The following is a 15,973-nucleotide window of genomic DNA, read 5'->3' as shown; positions in this document are numbered from 1 at the left end:
AAAAATCCTTGATAAAAAAGAGGATTATAGGAACACGCAAACTTCTGTACGCCCTGAAATCCTTAATAAAAAGGTTTTTTAGGAACACGCAAATATCTGTAATAAAAAGGTTTTTTTTTATAGGAACAGGCAAACATCTGTACGCCTAAAAAATCCTTACCACACAAACTTTTGTACCTTACTAAAAAGGGTTTTATAAAAACATGCAAACTTTTGTATGCCTAGAAATCCTTTATAATAAAGGGTTTTATAGGAACAGGCAAACTTCTGTACGCCTAAAAAATCCTTACTAAAAAGGGTTTTATAGGAACACACAAACTTCTGTACGCCTAAAAAATCTTTACTAAAAAGGGTTTTATAGGAACAGGCAAACTTCTGTACGCCTAAAAAATCCTTACTAAAAAGGGTTTTATAGGAACACACAAACTTTTGTACGCCTAAAAAATCCTTACTAAAAAGGGTTTTATAAAAACATGCAAACTTTTGTATGCCTAGAAATCCTCAATAAAAAGGGCATTTATAGGAACACCAAAACTTCTGTGCCCTTAGAAATCCTCTATAAAAAGGGTTTTATAGGATCACCCAAACTTTTGTATGCCTAGAAATCCTTTATAATAAAGAGTGTTATAGGAACAGGCAATCTTCTGTATACCTTGAAATCCTTAATAAAAAGGATATTATAGGAACACCCAAACTTTTGTATGCCTAAATATCCTCCAAAAACGGGACGCTGTAGGAAAATTAAAATTCAAAAAGAAAAAAATATTATACAGGTTTTGTTGGAAGTTAGAGGATATACTTAAAGATATGATTGATAAGTTTTTGTTTTTGTATCAGCTGTCATATTGTATGTATATATAAACAGGTTGTATTTAATTTGGTGTGGGTTGTCATTAGGTGGGGAAGGCACCTACCAATATTGATCAATACACCAGACAAAGTAAATCAATATTATCTACGTTATATACCTATAGTATGTATCCCTGTACAGTCTTTCACTGTGGGCCTCAGTGTTGAGTCATCTCAATTTCACCTTTAAAAAAACTTTCATTGTGGGTGTTTTATATAACAAAGTTGAGCTGCTATGTTATTTTAAGATAAAAATATCTTAATAATTTTTGAGCTTCAGATAAATTGTTCGGATTTTATCTGTTTTCTACATGGGCGATGAAATTCCTCAGCAGCTTTCGTTTATTTACGTTGTAAACACTTCACTGGTTTTAAATACATAGGTGAAGATCTATAGGTATGTACACCCGCCTTTGTGTCTTATGTAATTCATATAAAGAGAACACAATACTTGGTCACTGGTCATTGGATTAAGATCTCCTGTATAAAATCCAGGACCTACAGGCCTTTCACTGTATTGTGCAAAACTTTCAGCCTTTCCAGTCGTCTGTCTTGGTATATGTTGTTGTGTATTGCGACAGTTAATGCCTCAATGAAATGAACCGAAAGGATGTTTTCGTATTAGATGAAATTGCGGTTAGATAGAGGTAGAAGAATTTTAATAGGTTTGGGAAAAGTGATAATCACCAGTATTGTGACCCGCATAATAAAAAATGTTTGGATACTTAGAAGGAAATGGAGAATAAGTGATGCATTTTATCAGTTTGGGAATCCATGCAGGCTCATACCATTTGTAATGAAAGTGTGATTGAGTAATTTGTGTTAAAAAGAATTTTATTATGAAGGAAAACAACATTGAAGTCACATTACTGGTGTGTTAATCAATACTTTATTACTTAAGTGAGACTTTAATTCAACTTAAAAAACTAATTCTTTCAGAAAATTTGTGAGAATTTGTTTCTTTTTTTTTTATTTGAGTTGTCTTCAGAATATGCTTTAAAGTCATGTAAGCGTTGTTGTTTCCTAGAGGATGAATTATCTTATTTCATCTAGAGCAAATAATGTGTAGTATAATTTCCCTTTTATGTTAGCAATAGCTAAGGATTAATAGTAAAGGTAAGAAGTTTTCTGCATTGATTTGTAAGAAGTAGCAAGAAACAGCAAGAATTTCTCTGTAAGAAACAGTAAGATTTAACTCTTTGTAAGAAATACTAGGATTTAACTCTTTGTAAGAAAAAGTAAGAATTACTCTGTAAGAATTATTTAGATTTACTCAGTAGTAAGAATTTCTCTGTAAGAGATTAGTAAGAATGACTCAGTAAGAGATTAGTAAGAATTTCTCTGAGAGATTAGTAAGAATGACTCAGTAAGAGATTAGTAAGAATGACTCAGTAAGAGATTAGTAAGAATGACTCAGTAAGAGATTAGTAAGAATGACTCAGTAAGAGATTAGTAAGAATTTCTCTGTAAGAGATTAGTAAGAATGACTCAGTAAGAGATTAGTAAGAATTAGTAAGAATGACTCAGTAAGAGATTAGTAAGAATTACTCAGTAAGAGATTAGTAAGAATTTCTCAGTAAGAGATTAGTAAGAATGACTCAGTAATAGATTAGTAAGAATGACTCAGTAAGAGATTAGTAAGAATGACTCAGTAAGAGATTAGTAAGAATGACTCAGTAAGAGATTAGTAAGAATTTCTCTGAAGAGATTAGTAAGAATGACTCAGTAAGAGATTAGTAAGAATGACTCAGTAAGAGATTAGTAAGAATGACTCAGTAAGAGATTAGTAAGAATGACTCAGTAAGAGATTAGTAAGAATGACTCAGAAAGAGATTAGTAAGAATTTCTCTGTAAGAGATTAGTAAGAATGACTCAGTAAGAGATTAGTAAGAATTTCTCTGAGAGAGATTAGAGATTAGTAAGAATTTCTCAGTAAGAGATTAGTAAGAATGACTCAGTAAGAGATTAGTAAGAATGACTCAGTAAGAGATTAGTAAGAATGACTCAGTAAGAGATTAGATTCAGTAAGAGATTTAAGAATCTCAGTAAGAGATTAGTAAGAATGACTCAGTAAGAGATTAGTAAGAATGACTCAGTAAGAGATTAGTAAGAATTTCTCTGTAAGAGATTTGTAAGAATGACTCTGTAAGAGATTAGTAAGAATTTCTCTGTAAGAGATTAGTAAGAATGACTCAGTAAGAGATTAGTAAGAATTTCTCTGTAAGAGATTAGTAAGAATGACTCAGTAAGAGATTAGTAATAATTACACAGTAAGAGATTAGTAAGAATGACTCAGAAAGAGATTAGTAAGAATTTATCTGTAAGAGATTAGTAAGAATGACTCAGTAAGAGATTAGTAAGAATTTCTCTGTAAGAGATTAGTAAGAATGACTCAGTAAGAGATTAGTAAGAATGACTCAGTAAGAGATTAGTAAGAATGACTCAGTAAGAGATTAGTAAGAATGACTCAGTAAGAGATTAGTAAGAATGACTCAGTAAGAGATTAGTAAGAATTCAGTAAGAGATTAGTAAGAATTTCTCTGTAAGAGATCTGTAAGAGATTAGTAAGAATGACTCAGTAAGAGATTAGTAAGAATTTCTCTCAGTAAGAGATTAGTAAGAATGACTCAGTAAGAGATTAGTAAGAATGACTCAGTAAGAGATTAGTAAGAATGACTCAGTAAGAGATTAGTAAGAATTTCTCTGAAGAGATTAGTAAGAATGACTCAGTAAGAGATTAGTAAGAATGACTCAGTAAGAGATTAGTAAGAATGGCTCAGAAAGAGATTAGTAAGAATTTCTCTGTAAGAGATTAGTAAGAATGACTCAGTAAGAGATTAGTAAGAATTTCTCTGAGAGAGAGATTAGTAAGAATGACTCAGTAAGAGATTAGTAATAAGAATGACTCAGTAAGAGATTAGTAAGAATTTCTCTGTAAGAGATTAGTAAGAATGACTCAGTAAGAGATTAGTAAGAATGACTCAGTAAGAGATTAGTAAGAATGACTCAGTAAGAGATTAGTAAGAATGACTCAGTAAGAGATTAGTAAGAATGACTCAGAAAGAGATTAGTAAGAATGACTCAGAAAGAGATTAGTAAGAATTTCTCTGTAAGAGATTAGTAAGAATGACTCAGTAAGAGATTAGTAAGAATTTATCTCTCGGTAAGAGATTAGTAAGAATGACTCAGTAAGAGATTAGTAAGAATGACTCAGTAAGAGATTAGTAAGAATGACTCAGTAAGAGATTAGTAAGAATTTAAGAGATCTGTAAGAGATTAGTAAGAATGACTCAGTAAGAGATTAGTAAGAATTTCTCTGTAAGAGATTAGTAAGAATGACTCAGTAAGAGATTAGTAAGAATGACTCAGTAAGAGATTAGTAAGAATTTCTCTGTAAGAGATTAGTAAGAATGACTCAGTAAGAGATTAGAATAAGAATTAGTAAGAATGACTCAGTAAGAGATTAGTAAGAATTTCTCTGTAGAATGACTCAGTAAGAGATTAGTAAGAATGACTCAGTAAGAGATTAGTAAGAATTTATCTGTAAGAGATTAGTAAGAATGTCTCGGTAAGAAATAGTAAAAATTTCTCTGTAATAATTGATATGAACTGAGTTATAACAAATAACAAAATTCTCCACATTTATTACACATCAGAAGTAGCTGGAAAGTAGTAGCTAATTTGCATACAAATTCTGATAAATTTAAGTAAACTAACCTAAACATTTCTTATTAGTTTTCTTCATACTGGGTCATCAAAACTCCTTCATTCCATGAACTAATGTTGGATGTGTGATGATTTTCTATTGGTATTGCTGGCCTACGTAAGGGGGTCTGAATCTAGGCCCATTCTTAAGTGTGTCTCTGGTGTTCATTTTTCCCAGTAAAATCATCACAACCTTATAATTTGGGATTTGTTCAAATCCATCTAACCCACTTTCCCCCTAATTTTCTACTTTTGTTGCACAAAATGTTTCCTTTGTCTGCCAGGTGGAAATTTCCCAAAGTGACCAGCCTCCCAAAAACACTTCATTATATTTTCATCTGGCCTTTTCCTCATATTTTATAAAGATAAACAAGGATTTCCTTGTCGCCCACGGCTCCTTCATCCCACCACTTTTCCTCTGACCCAGTTGTCCTATATTTCTGTGTGTACCAATGGGTCAGACCATGACTGGAGACTAAACCAGGATCATGATGATGGGCATAGCAGGAAGGGATAACAGCCATTGATGTGTCATCAACCACTGCAGAACCTTTGTACACGATTTTATGTACTTATGTTCTAGATGTATCACAATTTTGAAGCTATTTAAATAATACAGAACATCTATTTGTAATCACGAGATATTGGTTACAGCCTGCAAAAATTTTGAATGAATTTTTTTGACGAGTGATAAGGAAATAAAGCTGGATGGCCACTTCTGTCATATCAATTCTTGATAAAATATTCATTGGAACTAAATGAGCCTGTATTAGTCATAACTGTTCAATTCAGTTCATAAAAATAGCTTGAAATTGTGTATTTTCAGAATTACAGTAAATGTAAACATCAACACAAAACACACATCTTGATAGATAAACAAAGAAATTGACAAAAGTACTGTAAGTATAGATATATCTGATAGACTTACCTGGTGCTCACACTCCGTGAACAGAGCAAAAACTTGTAGAGATTTCGATGAAAAAAACTACATTGAAACTTATCATAGATGACACCCACTTTGTAGTTAGAGCATTTTCAGATGAGAACCAGGTTTGTATAAAAGAATTAACATGACATTCTGACGTGCATCAAACTGATCTAACGTCATATTTCATGAGGGGAAAGTTATATGACGTATTGCAAGAATTAAAACAGAGCTCATCCTTCTTGTTTTTTCATCACGTTAGCACCAGGTTGTCTAATTATGTGTCTTAGTTGTTTTAAATGTGTTTCAATAAACTTTTCCTCATTAATACTAATTAGCCCTGATTTTTAAAAACTCAGATTCCTCCCATCAAAACCGTTAACATTATCAAGAACCCATTAAAGGTTTTATTAAATACGAAGAGTGTTGTGAAGATTTCATTGAAAAAATGTGATAAACAACCCAAGTTTTTATGCATTGATTTAGTAATAGGAACACACTAATGATCATTTTGTTGCATTGTTTCCATACCTGATATCTGTACACTGTTTCCTGTACCTGATACCTGTACACTGTTTCCTGTACCTGATATCTGTACACTGTTTCCTGTACCTTATATCTGTATACTGTTTCCTGTACCTGATATCTGTACACTGTTTGCTGTACCTTATATCTGTACACTGTTTGCTGTACCTGATATCTGTACACTGTTTCCTGTACCTGATATCTGTACACTGTTTGCTGTACCTGATATCTGTACACTGTTTCCTGTACCTGATATCTGTACACTGTTTCCTGTACCTGATACCTGTACACTGTTTCCTGTACCTTATATCTGTACACTGTTTGCTGTACCTGATATCTGTACACTGTTTGCTGTACCTGATATCTGTACACTGTTTGCTGTACCTGATATCTGTACACTGTTTCCTGTACCTGATATCTGTACACTGTTTCCTGTACCTGATACCTGTACACTGTTTCCTGTACCTTATATCTGTACACTGTTTGCTGTACCTGATATCTGTACACTGTTTGCTGTACCTGATATCTGTACACTGTTTGCTGTACCTGATATCTGTACACTGTGTCCTGTACCTGATACCTGTATACTGTTTCCTGTACCTGATACCTGTACACTGTTTCCTGTACCTGATACCTGTACACTGTTTCCTGTACCTGATACCTGTACACTGTTTCCTGTACCTGATACCTGTATACTGTTTCCTGTACCCGATACCTGTACACTGTTTCCTGTACCTGATACCTGTACACTGTTTCCTGTACCTGATACCTGTACACTGTTTCCTGTACCTGATACCTGTACACTGTTTCCTGTACCTGATACCTGTGCATTGTTTCCTGTACCTGATATCTGTACACTGTTTGCTGTACCTGATACCTGTACACTGTTTCCTGTACCTGATACCTGTACACTGTTTCCTGTACCTGATACCTGTATACTGTTTCCTGTACCTGATACCTGTATACTGTTTCCTGTACCTGATATCTGTACACTGTTTCCGGTACCTGATACCTGTACGCTGTTTCTTGTACCTGATATCTGTACACTGTTTCCTGTACCTGATATCTGTACACTGTTTCCTGTACCTGATATCTGTACACTGTTTCCGGTACCTGATACCTGTACACTGTTTCCTGTACCTGATATCTGTACACTGTTTCCTGTACCTGATATCAGTACACTGTTTCCTGTACCTGATACCTGTACACTGTTTCCTGTACCTGATATCTGTACACTGTTTCCTGTACCTGATATCTGTACACTGTTTGCTGTACCTGATACCTGTACACTGTTTCCTGTACCTGATACCTGTACACTGTTTCCTGTACCTGATACCTGTACACTGTTTCCTGTACCTGATACCTGTGCACTGTTTCCTGTACCTGATATCTGTACACTGTTTGCTGTACCTGATACCTGTACACTGTTTCCTGTACCTGATACCTGTACACTGTTTCCTGTACCTGATACCTGTATACTGTTTCCTGTACCTGATACCTGTATACTGTTTCCTGTACCTGATATCTGTACACTGTTTCCGGTACCTGATACCTGTACACTGTTTCCGGTACCTGATATCTGTACACTGTTTCCTGTACCTGATACCTGTATACTGTTTCCTGTACCTGATATCTGTACACTGTTTCCGGTACCTGATACCTGTACACTGTTTCCGGTACCTGATATCTGTACACTGTTTCCTGTACCTGATATCTGTACACTGTTTGCTGTACCTGATACCTGTACACTGTTTCCTGTACCTGATATCTGTACACTGTTTCCTGTACCTGATATCTGTACACTGTTTGCTGTACCTGATACCTGTACACTGTTTCCTGTACCTGATACCTGTACACTGTTTCCTGTACCTGATATCTGTACACTGTTTCCTGTACCTGATATCTGTAAACCTTTTTGAGCAGTGTACAATAGATATAGTCTGAATAGATAAGAAATTGAAGAAAAATGTTTCCCCCTCTTTCCATCCCCCCTCCCAAAAATATAATTTCTAATGTCCTATGTCACAATATCATAGAGGATGACACAAAGGATTGCTAGTCTTTCCCCCTCTTTCCATCCCCCCTCCCAAAAATATAATTTCTAATGTCCTATGTCACAATATCATAGAGGATGACACAAAGGATTGCTAGTCAACGGAGTCGGATTGAAAAAATGTTGGATACGTTGTAGGAGACTCACTGTCACAAATTAACATGTGGCATTTAAATAGCTCCTCCTGGAAATCTCAAATTTTACAAGTGATACAGGTCATAGAATCTCCTGTCTTAGTTCTCCGTATACCTATGATCATGTCTAATAATAGGAACATCTGTCTCGATTCTGATTCTAATTGCTGGTGGTATAGTGCAATACTGTTGTCAGTTTTCGCAATTTTAGTGTCAGAAAATTTAACTGCCATCTTGTCATAAAAGTTGGAAAGAATTTAACATAGAGCTTTCCATGGAGATCTGTGGAAAGAAAAGGGAAAACGGTGAATAGATTGGTGTTACATATCTAGCCCAGCACTAGTTTATTGTTGTATTTAGGGTAGTAGATCAGGAAGAATTCCTGTGATTTCTATTTCAGTTTCCAGATTTGAAAATAAGAAAGTGAAATAACACTCTAAAAACTGTAAAACACTTTACAGAATTAAGTCTAAAAAACCAAAGCTGGCTGCAAAACTGTCTCGATGGTGAACTGCAGCTATCAACTATAACTGATGCTGAAATTTGATTATTACTGCGATTAGTGTTTTAATACCTCAAGATACGGTTTGTGGGATAAGTTACAAAATACAAACAGAAGTTTGAATGTTTACTGCTACCAAAAAAATATTCTTACTGTCAGCAGCACCCATTTTAGTAGCTCGAAGTGGAGGAATTCTTGAACGAATACCAAAAGTATATCTAAATCAATAGAGGATTTAGGCTGGTATAGAAAGCTCTTCAGGAAAAGTTTGGGCAGGTTGTCAAACTTTTTGTTATTTCTGATAATCTATGAAAAAGGTAGTGCCTTTGTATATTATACAAAGTTTAAACCTCATAAATTGTTCAGCAAGGTTAAAATCTCAAAGATGTTGTTAAAGCATTTCTTAAAAAAAGTTCAGAGGGATTAAATAGTTTTTCTAACAGGATTTTAATTGAGAGATTTACGGTTTTTGCCCATTAAGTGTATATTTGATATATATACATATACAGTTCATGAGCTGTGTTCAATGGATAGCGGAAGGATATCTGAGTCGGATTTCAATCTCGAAAACATGACACACTTAACTGTATGAGATGATAGTCAGGATGAAGTTGATGCTCGGATAAGGAAGATAACCGAGGATTTTGGAATTCAAATTTCACTGCAGGTTTTCAGGTTTAGTCTTGTGGAGCTGGTTTATTCAAAAGAGTTTTGGCAAGGATCAGTGTATATAGATCTACAGTAAGTATGTATCATGTTGTTTTATCTAAACCTGTAGGATTTGGCCTCCATCTTGATAACAACTGTGTAGGTATAAAGTTGTAGCCGCCAAAATGTAGAGAGCGACAACCCATAAAATGTATTGATGCTTATAAGTCTGAGTTCACTTTATCATGATGCTTTTACACAAAAACCTCAGTCTCCACACCAGTATTATCTAGATGAGACCTTTCTTCATAGCTCTGTTATCTATTGAAAGATACCGACACATTCCATTTTCATGGCGGCAGTTTGTAACACAATATGGTTTTTGTTGCCATAGAGTTGTGTACTTTATCCCTCCAAATTTAATGGGTCCAAAGTAATATTTATGTTTTCTGTTCAATATAATACTTGTACCTACAAAGAGAATTTATCTCTTAAAGTTGAATTCATGGATAGAAACAAATGATTAAATGAACAGGAACAGTGTAATTTTGATGTAGTCAGATCACATTGTGTATACCTCTAATCTGGACGGAAATGAATGGAAAGCTAGGATCTAACAGCTTTAGGAGAACACAAAAAATTGAATGTGTTTTTAAACATTGTGTTCATATTGACTTGTATTTTTGAACACACCTCTGACTTCAGTAGTTCCAATATCTAAACTAGTCAATAATAAAAAAAAAAAAATGAGTTTGTCTTTAGAAGAATGACTTGTCTTTTCATTAGAATTGCAAATTTCAATTTATAAGTGTTTCCAGCTGATGTCACTATTAAATGGAAAGGATTGATTTAATGAAAAAATGATGTGTAGGTGTTTTATTTTTTTCTCTGAACGTTATTATTTTGTGGAAGAAAAAAATTAATAAGCTATATTTCTCCTACCCTGGACAAATGTACCTTAGCTTTTACTGGTGTGTGAGATATCTTTGTTATACACTAAGGTGGGGACGAGAGGATCGATTCCTCTGTCGGTTTGTGATAACTGAATGGAATCACACCAGTCGTTCTGTAATATCACATCAACAATGACATACATCAACATCACAACAATGTTTTATATATAAAAAGGCTAGAAAGATCATAGAAAGATAATTATTCATGAGATTGAGTTAGTTAGCTATACAGGGATCTCAACTTCGATTCAGGGACAGTCATTTTTTAGCAGAATTTTTTAGGAGAGTTCATGCAGAGCACCAATTGCTAAAATTTTAGTGAATCCATTATTAAGAAAGGTGTTCAAAATTTGAGTGAATCCCAAAGGAAAATCATGAGTCTAGAACTCTAGTATCTGAGTCCCTAGGATAAATAGACGGAAAGAGATTCTAAAGTCAGCTAACATGAGACTTAATGAGAGAATGAAAAATTAAACATGAGGCCTGCTGAGGGAACCACAAATCAAACATGAGGCTTGCTGATGTTAGCTGGGAATGAAAAATCAAACATGAGGCTTGCTGATGTTAGCTGGGAATGAAAAATCAAACATGAGGCTTACTGATGTTAGCTGGGAATGAAAAATCAAACATGAGGCTTACTTATGTTAGCTGGGAATGAAAAATCAAACATGAGGCTTACTGATGTTAGCTGGGAATGAAAAATCAGACATGAGGCTTGCAAACATGAGGCTTGCTGATGTTAGCTGGGAATGAAAAATCAAACATGAGGCTTGTTGAGGAAGTGAAAAATCAAACATGAGGCTTGCTTATGTTAGCTGGGAATGAAAAATTAAACATGAGGCTTACTGATGTTAGCTGGGAATGAAAAATCAAACATGAGGCTTGCTGATGTTAGCTGCGAATGAAAAATCAGACATGAGGCTTACTGATGTTAGCTGGGAATGAAAAATCAAACATGAGGCTTGCTGATGTTAGCTGGGAATGAAAAATCAAACATGAGGCTTGTTGAGGAAGTGAAAAATCAAACATGAGGCTTGCTTATGTTAGCTGGGAATGAAAAATTAAACATGAGGCTTACTGATGTTAGCTGGGAATGAAAAATCAAACATGAGGCTTACTGATGTTAGCTGCGAATGAAAAATCAGACATGAGGCTTACTGATGTTAGCTGGGAATGAAAAATCAAACATGAGGCTTGTTGAGGAAGTGAAAAATCAAACATGAGGCTTGCTTATGTTAGCTGGGAATGAAAAATTAAACATGAGGTTTACTGATGTTAGCTGGGAATGAAAAATCGAATGTTAGCTGGGAATGAAAAATCAAACATGAGGCTTACTGATGTTAGCTGGGAATGAAAAATCAAACATGAGGCTTACTGATGTTAGCTGGGAATGAAAAATCAAACATGAGGCTTGCTGATGTTAGCTGGGAATGAAAAATCAAACATGAGGCTTGCTGATGTTAGCTGGGAATGAAAAATCAAACATGAGGCTTACTGATGTTAGCTGGGAATGAAAAATCAGACATGAGGCTTGCTGATGTTAGCTGGGAATGAAAAATCAAACATGAGGCTTACTGATGTTAGCTGGGAATGAAAAATCAAACATGAGGCTTGCTGATGTTAGCTGGGAATGAAAAATCAAACATGAGGGTTACTGATGTTAGCTGGGAATGAAAAATCAAACATGAGGCTTGTTGAGGAAGTGAAAAATCAAACATGAATCTTAAATGAAAAAATTGACTTGTTTCTGGGGTCTCTATCAGATTGAGGTTTTAAAGAAATGGAAAGGGAAATATTATTGCCTCTATTTAGCTGTCATGGGAGACTTGCATGTGTAACACATCATCAGGGGTATGTACAATGTATCACTGATGTGGTCATAACATTGAGGCGTATTTATTTAGGATTAATATGAGTGGACCTACGTCAGAATAGGAAGGAAGGAAAACTTAAGTATGGTTGTGACTTTCTGCTTCAATCAGATAAACGCATGTTAAACAATACATGGTTGGCAACTCCCGCGCGTCCCATACAACATCGTGTCATTTCCTGCTTGTTTACACAGGATGGACGGAGAAAATTCCGAAGATTCACGTTGATGTGTTATAAACATTGGTTTTTGTGATTATCATTCTGGTTCAATCGAATTTAAAATATACCTACGGAGATTTATCAACATGGATTCGTTTGAAGATATTCGGATCTGTGTACGAAGAGCTTCATCTGTGAGTGTTTTCCCACTGAGTGCATTTGCCCGTTAATCTATTTCTGTGTACTTGAGTTTGCTAGTCTGTACCATGCACAGTAAGTTACTTATATGAAGTAATATCCTTCCTCGTACTGCAGCTACAAGGTTGACAGAACCAGTAATAAAACCTTCCTTTCATCAACACAAAGGCCAATGCAAACTTTTTAAGAGTTTATTTGTAGCGGCAGCACGTTGTTGGTGACAGAATTTAATGCTAGGAATTCTGGCTAAGGTAGTTTCTTCCTTTTCTGTTCTGTTGATAGTTTTCAGACAGTTGTGTACTTAACCACTACGTACCTAAATCTAATAGATAAACTCTGATATTGAATATCACTCCATGTATGTGAACATCTGTGAATCTTTTTTAAATCTCATTTTTGCCAATGTTTGTAAGCTTCAGGTCCAGTTGTATTCAAAATCTTGATAGAAGTCGGGAAATTAATGAAACAATCGGTGTGTTATTTATAGAAAAAATACTCCAAATTTATTATTTATGGACCAAACTACAGTTCTGTGCTGTTCAAACAAGGAAACACATACATAAACAGATTCTGTTGAGTTGACCATAAGAATTTTTCAGCATGGTTTATAGTCTACACAAAGAACCTGAAACAGAAAAAGAGTTGTTTTACAAACACACTAGCAGCAGAATGTAAACTAGTAGTTTGTTGTTGCAGAAGCTCTCGCTGTTTCCGTAGACAATGTATTTTGGTAATATAATCAACCTCCCGCAAACTAAAACAAAGATAACTTTGAAGTTTGTAATCAACCTATATCTATACAAGTATTGAAGAAATTGTGCCTGTTGGTGTTATAATGAATATGGGTTTTCAGGGACACAGGCTCTCAAGGATTTTGTTTGGTGGTTTCGGTTGGGTTTGGGACTGGGGTTACTTTAGAATCATTTTGGCAGTGTCATTTGTAAAATTTTGTCAGTTTTCTGATTTTGAAAATATTTAAACTGACCAGAGTTACAAATTTGAAATCATATGCTAGTATACACAGTGTTGTGTTTGGCTGTTAATTCTAAATACTGTTGACAGTGAATGTTTTCAACTCTGTACAAGTTTGTATGATATTTTTATGGATGTATACTTGGCAGAAATCATTTCTGAATGCTGTTTTTGCAAATTTTTTTTGTATCTGACAGTAACCAGTTTTGACTCAGGAGTCAAATTTGACCTAATGTTAGGGTTATGAGGTGGGTCTTGTGGGCTAATGGGTAGCATCCATGAGTTTTACCAGGATGGTCCTGGTATGATTATCCTATCTAACTAAGAAAACTTCATGGTCATCTTGCTGACCACATTTAATGACTGTGTGCTCCAATTTCAAGTCAACAGGAGTTATTTGCTTCAAATTTACAGTTGTTGCAAATATAAAAACAGTTAGGTAAAATAAAGTTTTCTATCACAGCAGTTATCAATGACAGCTATGTAAAGAATTGAGCTGCCTTACCACCCTTCCAGGGTCTCATAACACTGAAATAATTTCACTTCTCTCCTGATAAAAGGTTATGTTAGGGGAGGGTGACGCAGCATGTGTTTTATTACTTGTAAATGTGATAAGACCAGGATCAGGCCCTGGGAACTGTAGACCAGAAGGCTGTGAATGTGTTCTCTGATTTTCACTCTTAAGTTTGTCATAATTATCTCAATAAGTGATTTTGTATAGTGGGTTAAAGTGACCTTGTGTCTCAAATAGGTCATGGTCATAGAAATGTAGGTCAAAGAAACATAAGGTAGAGACAGACTCACAGTCCATACAGGCAGTGAAATGTACTGAAATTAAGTGCAGGGTTGTAGAAATTGGCAGAAAAATTATGTATCTTCATTGAAAAGTATTTGCTCAATATTCCTTGAAATTTCCACATACATTCTTCTAAATGGAAAATTTAATGTTTTCTATACAAAGTATCTATTTGTTAATCAGATAAATAACACTGTTAATCAGTTTCTGGACCTTGTTTTTTGTTTCATGCTTGTCGCTGAACAGTGAAAAATTAAATCTCTTTTAATTTTTCGTAGATTTAAAACTGGATCATTATAAGACATTGTTGAAATTGACTATAAAATTAGTTAATTTTGTCCTGTAAATGAAGTATGGAGCAATTGATCATGGTAATCATGATCGAGGAGTGCACTAGAAGGGTAGTATATCAAACAAACCACCACAAATTTTATATTCTGTTTCTCACAAAAAAAAAAAAAAAAAAGAAAGAAACAAAAGACACTTTAACCTCACACTTAAATGGATTTGAAAATAGAATGAATTTTTTGTGTTAGAAACACATAAGGCGGCAGTCTCATTGAAACAAGGACTGTTTTTAGGGTATAGTTTTTCTCATGTTATCAGAAGAGTTAATTTTCACATTGTAATCAAAAATCAAGAAAAGGTTTCTTGGAGGATATGATGTATGACTTAGAAAATGAATTAAAAACTGGGAGAAAAAAAAAATTGCAAGATTTAATCTGCTTGGATTTTCAATGTCAGATTTATTTTTAATTTAAGAGCAATATGGCTTTCGTTAGCAATGAGAAGTTTTTATAGGTAGCAAATTACTTTGGAATTAAATGACTTTTTGACCCATGTGGTGGTGTGTAAAATTTAACATACAGACTTATGTTCTCAGATAAACACTAACTTCGTATCAGGGAATTTCAATTCACACACATAATGTCGGGTAAAAAATCTTATGTATTTTTATCATTGATAAGAAATTTAATGATATGAGACCAATTTTTCTTTGAAATCATTCCTGCTGATTTTTTGGAAGTCCATTTGCATTATTGGACATGGCAAATATTTAATATCGAAAGCCAGTATGCTTTACGGCATCAAATCTCCACAGTAATGTTTCGTGATTTTCTCACATTCGTTTTGTTGGTAGCGAGATTGTGCGGGGAATGATTCAGTAACATCTATCAGAGTTGTTCATTTTTTTTTCTATCTTGGTTTTGAATTAAGTTGGTTTCTCTCTTCCTACAGAATCTGCTGAAAGATTTCAGCAGATTATTCCAGTCTAATTTAAAATTCATGAAATAGGCTGGATGAAAGGAAGAAAAATCAATTTCTTGTTTGTTTACTTTGAGCACTGATATATAGAAGGATTGTAACTGGGCTTGTAACTAGCAAAGTAATTCTGTATTTTGAGGATGATTGTGAAAGCTAGACAAGTAGATCAACATTCAGGCGTAAAAAGATCCTTTACATACTATTAGTAGGTACATAATGACTTCAGATATAATTTTCTTATCAATTTTAATTCAACACTGATGTACTTGTTAACTTTTGAAAAAAAAATGGAATTTTTTTTAGCTAATAGAGCAGAAATTATTTTGTGCATTTTAGAGCTTGTATCTGACTAAAACTTGATGAAAGACTTATACAAATTACTACCTATTTTGATGCCATCTTAGTACATATAAATA

At 34.3% G+C, this 15,973-nt stretch overlaps 1 protein-coding gene across 8 annotated transcripts in view; it reads left to right on the top strand.

The window, feature by feature from the left end:
• LOC132561579 (rap guanine nucleotide exchange factor 6-like) overlaps nucleotides 1-15,973 on the top strand; it is a 108,943-nt gene that overhangs the window by 47,149 nt on the left and 45,821 nt on the right. The gene's annotated exons all lie outside the window — the stretch shown is intronic.

The sequence above is a fragment of the Ylistrum balloti genome, unplaced genomic scaffold, assembly GCF_031769215.1.
Source record: "Ylistrum balloti isolate Yb309-2 unplaced genomic scaffold, AGI_CSIRO_Ybal_v1 Utg371226, whole genome shotgun sequence".
NCBI lineage: Eukaryota > Metazoa > Mollusca > Bivalvia > Pectinida > Pectinidae > Ylistrum > Ylistrum balloti.
The sequence above is the reverse complement of the archived record's forward strand: the minus strand, read 5'-3'. Positions and strand labels throughout refer to the sequence as shown.